Below are 6,529 nucleotides of genomic sequence, written 5' to 3'. Positions count from 1 at the left end.
GTTATAAACCAAAGCTTGACATTAAATGAATGAATGAATGTGTTCTTGACTCTGATTTGTGATGTGGTGCATCACACTATGATCAGGCTGTTTTACTTGGTGTTGTTAACAATTATTTTTTTAGTTTTCCACTATCCAGACTTCTATTAATCAGGCCACAATCTATTTTCTTTTATTAAAAGATTTTATTTATTTGAGTGAGAGAGAGCGCGTGTGAGCCCAAGTGGGGGGGGGGGAGGAAGGAGGGAGAAGCAGACTCCCGCTGAGCAGAGAACCTGAGGAGACTTGGGGCTCCATCCCAGGACCCTAAGACCATGACCAAGCTGAAGGCAGCCATTTAGCCAACCCAGGTGCTCCACATAGTCTATTTTCTACAGTATCCATTGTTACCTAATTTTATCTTTTAATCATAAAAGATTATTATGAAAATAATATAGTATATAAAATAAGAAAATCATTTTTAGGGGAGTGGTAGAGAGGGCAATAGAAAGAAACTAGTTTGAATATTAATCAAGATAGTAAAGCCTATGCTTCTTAACAAACAAACCATCAAATCTCATTGACTTGACTTTGTTGGTCCAGGTGACTCTCCAGGAAAACTTGTCTTCAATACTGTAACTTGACAGTTGAAGCTACTGCGATCTTGAAGCTCCACTTGTCTCCTCACCTCAGTAGGATGCCTCAACAGGAGAAGAGTGAATAGAGCATTTATAACCTTTTCAGATCTCACTCGTCAGAGGTAATCACGTGGCTCCATCAAACTGTAAAGCCTGAGATCATGGTGAGCATTATTAATGAGAACAGAACTAAATTTATCTAAATTTTGAGAGAAAGGGTTCAACCATGTGAAAGAACATCAGGTCTGAGAAGAAATGAATACATATTGGGTACCTACTGTGGAAGTTTCCTAATTTTTTTTACTTATGGCATTGATTTCTAGGCCAAAATAAGCAACTAACTGTGCTGTTGATTGAAGTCCAAACAACTTAAAATTTATTTGTATACTAACAACTTAGTAGCTCCTTCAGATAAAATAATACAAAAATTTGTTAGGGATAAGAAAAAAAGTTATTTTTAGGGTTTTTCTTTAAAATTCAAGTATAATTAGCATACAGTGTTACGTTAGTCTCAGGTATACAGTATAGTGATTCAACAACTCTACACATTTCTCAGTGCTCATCATGATTAAGTGTACTCTTACCCTTTAAGTATTTCACCCACCCCGCCCCCCAACCCGCCTCCCCTCTGGCAGCCACTCATTTGTCCTCTATATTCAAGAGTGTTTTTTATTTTTATTTATATTTATAAATTTATTTATTTTTATTTATAATTATTTATATTTTATTTAAAATTATATTTTATAAATTATAATTTATAATAAATTTAATAAATTATTTATATTTTATTTTATTTATCTCTTTTTTCCCTTGTTCATTTGCTTTTGTTTTTTTTTTAAGATTTTATTAATTTAGAGGGAGAAAGAAAGAGCCTGAGTAGGAGGGAGGGGCAGAGGGAGAGGAAGAGAGAGAATCTCAAGCAGAGTCTGCTCTAAGCATGGAGCTTGATGCCAGGCTCCATCTTCTTAGCCTGAGATCATGACCTGAACCAATGAAATTAAGAGTCAGATGCTTAACCGATTGAGTTAACCAGGTGCCCCATTTGTTTTGTTTCTTAAATTCCACATATGAGTGAAATCCTATGGTATTTGTCTTTCTCTGACTGGCTTATTTCACTTATCATTATACCCTCTAGGTCAATCCATGTTGTTGCAGATGGCAAGATCTCATTCCTTTTTTTTATAGCTGCATAACAGTCCTGTGTGTGTGTGTGTGTGTGTGTGTGTGTGTGTGTGTGTGTGTGTGAGAAAGAGAGAGAGAGAGAGGAAGAGGGAGAGAGAGAGAGATAGAGAGAGAGGGAGAGATTACCACATCTTCTTTATCCTTCATCAATGGATGGACACTTGGGTTTCTTCCATATCTTGGCTATTATAAATAATGTTGCAATTAATACAGGGGTATATATCTTTTTGAATGAGTATTTTCATTTTCTTTGAGTAAATAACCAGTAATGGAATTACTGGATGATATGATAATTCTGTTTTTAATTTTCTGAGGAACCTCCATACTGTTTTCTACAGTGGCTGCACCAGCTTGCATTCCTACCAACAGTACATGAGGGTTCCTTTTTCTCTACAGCCTCACCATCATTTGTTATTTTTTGTGTTTTTGCTTTTAATTATTCTGACAGGTGTAAGGTGATATCTCACTGTGTTTTTGATTTGCATTTCCCTGATGATGAATGATGTTGAGCATCTTTTCATGTGGCTGTTGGCCATCTATATGTCTTCTTTGAAAAAAATGTTTATTCAGGTCCTCTGCCCATTTTTTTATTGGATTGTTTGTCTTTTTTGGTGTTGAGTTGTGTAAGTTCTTTATATATTTTGGATATTAACCCCTTATCAGATACGTCATTTGCAGATATCTTTTCCCATTCAATAGGTTGTCTTGTTTTGCTGATAGTTTTCTTCACTGTGCAGAATAAGCTTTTTATTTTGGTGTGGTTTAATTTTAGTCTTAACCACAGTTACTTACTAAAAAGATATGTGAGCATCTTGGGCACTACATATCTCTCAGACATTGGAATCAGATTGGATACCACCACTTCCATTTCCTGTTCTACATTGATTTTTATGCTTATTTGCTTTTCGTCCAGCAACCATCAGATCTCAGCTTCACAGAGATATGACATCACTGAAAAGAATGTAGTATGATTTAACGTTGAAACTGTGAACTGTGTTGAGCTAGTAGTTCACACAGTGGCCGAGAGACTTTGAATATTGCTGTATTTCCCTTAAACATTTAAAATGTCCCACAGCACCTCTTTGAAAGTGCTGCAGTGCCCCAGGGTGCCTCCATACACAATATGGGAGCCACGGGCTTATTGCATAGGTACTATGTATAGATCACCTCTCATAATAGTTTGGAAGGTAGGTGTTATCATTCCCAATTTGGATGAGAAAACTAAGGCTTGAAAAGGGCATGAATTCTATCCCAAATCTTCTCTGTAGTAATTAGCAAAGCAGAGTCTTGAACCCCAGCCTCTGGCTCCAAACTCCATTGCATCATGCCGTGTGCCGGGAGACTTGCAGGATTACGGTTTTCACAGCTTCCTCTCCCCATGACCTTTCCTGGGTTTCAAGAAACATTGAAATGACTATTTTTTAAACATGTGGAAGTGGTTGAAACTCATGGAAATGATTTTAAGTTATGTCTATATTTTTAGCTTTAAGGCACACCTGCTAGAAAATAAATTCTCTCGAGTGGAGATTAAAGAAATTTAAAATGGTCTTAAAATGGCCCCAAGGAAGATTGTTTAAGCTTGAAATCAAGACAGTACATTTCTAATTAACTTGTAATTATTTTTCTGCTAATTTTTAATGTGACATTTAGTATGGACTACATATCACTTTTTCTCCAGCTGTCAGGACAGTCCCTAACTAAACCTTCTTCACCAGCTGTTGCCTAATTCAATATGGTCCATGCTGGAATTTTTCCAACTCTGCCTGCACATAATTTCTAAGTCTCAACAGACCTGTGCAAACATGAACCATAACTATAATCTTTCATGTTACTCATAGTTCTATTTAATTATCTGAAATACAACCTGATAAATAGTGTAATCAGAAGAATTCCAATTTAACAGTAACTACTTCCACATCACTTTTCTACTCTCATCTAATTTGAAACAGGTTTTGGAATACTACCTCTAAATTATGTAAACTCCTAATCAATGATTAATTTAAGAATCTTCAAGCTGCTGTTTTGTTTTTTTTCTCTCTCTCTTTTTGTGTGTGGTTACTAAGTGTCAATAAATTCAGGCCTACTCAAATGAAAATTTTTTCTTCCTTAGATTTTTGGCCTTTATTTTCTACTGAGCTTGTTCAGGGGATAGAGGATGAGTATTTAGAAATAAAGAAGAGCAAATCCTTACAACAGAAAATTGTTCTTGAAGAAAATGTCTCTTAATGTAAAATTAAAAGTACATTTGTATTAAATACCTCTGTCACAATTATAGTTCAGAGAAATATCTGAAGAGGAAAACCTATTCTTCATTTAAAAGCAAATTCATCATTTGGCTGATGAATGGCTATAGAATGACATTTATTGAGCACTCTGTACATTCCAGGCATTTTATGCTTATTATTTTGTTTAAACCTAAACATAACAATGGGAAGTCATTTTTATTACCTTCATCTTGCAGATGAGGAAACTGACAGCTCAGAGTTTGAGGAAATCTTTCAAGTTAACAAGTAAATAAACCTTAGAGCTCCCATTCAAACTGAGCCCTGGCTTTTGCCTGTAGGGTTGTGCTACCTTCAGATTAAGATATGTGGAGATAGTCTCATCTTTTGTAATGATGATTGTATATGAAAACATAATATTAATTTTTAAAATTTATCAAATGCTCAATATTTATTGAGGGCTACAATGTGATTGGCTTTCTTCTAGGAACTAATGAGTGCTAATTGTGAATGCTGACATTTTTTAAGTATATGACATATGCATTTTCTAAAAGTACATGATTTATTTTTAGCTTTTCTTTTTTTTTTTTCTTTTTTATTTAAATTCAATTAGCCAACGTATAGTACATCATTAGTTTTTGGTGTGGTGTTAAATGATTCATTAGTTGTGTATAACACCCAGTGCTAATCACATCACGTGCCCTCCTTAATTCCCATCACCCAGTTACTCCATACCCCCACCCATCTCCCCTTCTGCAACCCTCAGTTTGTTTCCCAGAGTCAAGAGTCTGTCATAGTTTGTCTCCCTCTCTGATTTCTTCCCATTCAGTTTCCCCTCCTTTTACCTATGATGCTCTGCACTATTTCTTGTATTCCACATATGAGTGAAACCATATGATAATTGCTTTTCTCTGTTTGACTTATTTCACTTAGGATAATACCCTCTAGTTCCCTCCATGTCGATGTAAATGGTAAGTATTCATCCTTTCTGATGGCTGAATGTACTATTCCATTGTATATATGAACCACATCTTTATCCATTCATCCATTGAAGGATATCTCGGCTCCTTCTACAGTTTGGCTATTGTGGACATTGCTGCTATGATCATTGGGGTGCATGTTTACCTTCTTTTCACTACATCTGTATTTTTGGGGTAAATACCCAGTAGTACAATTGCTTGGTCATAGGGGAGCTCTATTTTTAACTTCCTGAGGAACCTCCATACTGTTTTCGAGTGGCTGTATCAGCTTGCATTCCCACCAACAGTGTAAGAGGGTTCCCCTTTCTCCAAATCCTTGCCAACATTTGTTGTTCCCTGTCTTGTTAATTGTAGCCATTCTGAATGGTATGAGGTGGTATCTCATTGTGGTTTTGATTATATTTCCCTGATGCCGAGTGATGTTAAACATTTTTTCATGTGTCTGTTGGCCATTTGTATATCTTCTTTGGAGAAATGTCTGTTCATGTCTTCTGCACAGGATAAAGCATATTCTCCACTCAACCTTATGTGAATTTTGCTTCCTGCTGACAACCTTGCAAAGAAGAATTTTTCCACTTAACTCAGAACCTCCCTCCCTGTCAAACTCACAGCTGTTTCCCTGGTGGTACACAGATGGGGAGGATATTAAGGGCCTTTGCTAGGTTGAATGTACCAATGTCTTGCCCACACCTCTTTGGGAACTTGTAAAACTTCTTCCTGAATTCAGTCTGCATCTTATTTCACAATGTGCACTTTATGTCTCTTGCCCTTTTGAAACTTGTTCAGTGAAGGAGGTCAGATGCTAGACTATTAAGAAAAAGTCTATGTCGGTACAGTTCTTGGGATGGCCTACACATTACTTTAGGTTTCAAGAGGTCTTATTTGAAGCACGTGTTCCTTCCTAGTCTATGTTGAAACAGCCTTGCTTTGCTCAGACCCCATTCCTGTGTCCTTGCTGACCCTAGGGCTGCTGCCTAGGTGCCATCTCCCTTCCTCCTCCATGAAGGATGCACGTTTTGTCACTTAAAGCCGGTACAATTTGTATGTTACTCCGAAGGACCTCTGGAAACTTGATGGGACCTGCAAGGGAGAAAATGTTGAGTAGTATCTGCAAGGATTTGCTCATTTCCAGATCACCTCTGGGTTATTTCAGCTGTTTATCAAACGGCAAGTCATCAACCTAACAAAAACACTTGTTTCAAGTTGTATTCTGCAGTCCCAAAACTGAAGTTGTAGGTTCAGCTGAATAACCATGGGAAATGACCAAGCAAAGACACCCAGTTGGAGTCTGCTGAATTTCTGCAGCCTCAGTGGGGCCTTTCTGGTCTTTCTTCCACTTCTGCAGAATTTCCTGCAGCAAATACTTCTTTGTCCTTGCTTTCCTCCATTATTATGTTTGGATAAAAAATGACCAGAGGAGAATATTTATCTCTTAAAAAAAAAAGGAACCTAGAATCTTCAACTGAGCAGTCATGAAAATTACTAATGGTGCCAAGGCCAAGGAAAGAGTTTCAGAAAATGACTGTGG

The sequence above is a fragment of the Mirounga angustirostris genome, unplaced genomic scaffold (assembly GCF_029215605.1).
Source record: "Mirounga angustirostris isolate CCGP_5_RB_7025 unplaced genomic scaffold, mMirAng1.0.hap1 SCAF_4, whole genome shotgun sequence".
Taxonomy (NCBI): Eukaryota; Metazoa; Chordata; class Mammalia; order Carnivora; family Phocidae; genus Mirounga; species Mirounga angustirostris.
The sequence above is the reverse complement of the archived record's forward strand: the minus strand, read 5'-3'. Positions refer to the sequence as shown.